This window comes from Grammomys surdaster, unplaced genomic scaffold (assembly GCF_004785775.1).
Source record: "Grammomys surdaster isolate TR1022 unplaced genomic scaffold, NIH_TR_1.0 125561, whole genome shotgun sequence".
Lineage (NCBI taxonomy): Eukaryota > Metazoa > Chordata > Mammalia > Rodentia > Muridae > Grammomys > Grammomys surdaster.
In genome coordinates, this window is record NW_021620408.1 from 793,764 (window position 1) to 794,618 (window position 855).

The following is an 855-nucleotide window of genomic DNA, read 5'->3' on the forward strand; positions in this document are numbered from 1 at the left end:
AAGGAGCCGGCGCCATTTTGCAATGGCGAATGCGGCTCCCGACATCTTCCCACAGCTTTCATGGCGAGCGTGTGGGAAGGACACTCTGCACGCTCCAGGACCACCAACCAAGAATGATAGATAGCATCATGGGCTTCAGCTGACGTGTGTGCAACTCTCCCACTGTGTGGCAGGCAGGGATTTGGGTGTTTGGATCCCCCATTATCTAGGTTTCTGGAAGGTGGTAATAGCCACACCAAAGGAAAGTAGTGCAGAGTCAAGGGGCCTGGGAGAGGGCACAGTATTACCCATTACTGGGGGAACCCCCTGACAAGTGACATTTGAACAAGTCTTGGGAGGTTAAGAATGGGTATCTGACAGCTGTGTGAGGGAGGAAGCATCTAGCAGAGGGAAGAAGCAGCCAAAGGCCCTGAGGTGAGATCAGAAGGGGTGGGGCTTTGTAAGGAAACTCCTCATGCCAGAGGTGACAGTCCTCCACACACCAGACACCACGGGGCCCACGTAGGATCAAGTGAAACTCTGAATGTGTATCGTCAGGAACACACCCATATAAAGGACCCCGATGCCACAGAGCCATAGGAGTGCACTCAGTGGGGGTGGGGCTCAGAGGGATGGCAAAGTCTTCCTTTAGTGTACAGAAAATGTCCACTATAGCTTTCTTCCTCCAGATTTTTATGGCCTGAAGACTACTTTTACAGAGACTGCACCTATGAGTTTAGCCAAACCTTCCTCTTCATCCAGGTGAATACCACAGTTCCTGCTGCATACCACGGCCCCTGACCCCCCATCCAGCCGTACACCATGGCCCCTGACCCCCCATCCAGCCGTACACCATGACCTCTGACCCCCCATCCA

General features: G+C 53.5%; 1 protein-coding gene across 1 annotated transcript in view; it reads right to left on the reverse strand.

The window, feature by feature from the left end:
• Nucleotides 1-855, reverse strand: part of Adig (adipogenin) — a 5,676-nt gene that overhangs the window by 1,188 nt on the left and 3,633 nt on the right. The gene's annotated exons all lie outside the window — the stretch shown is intronic.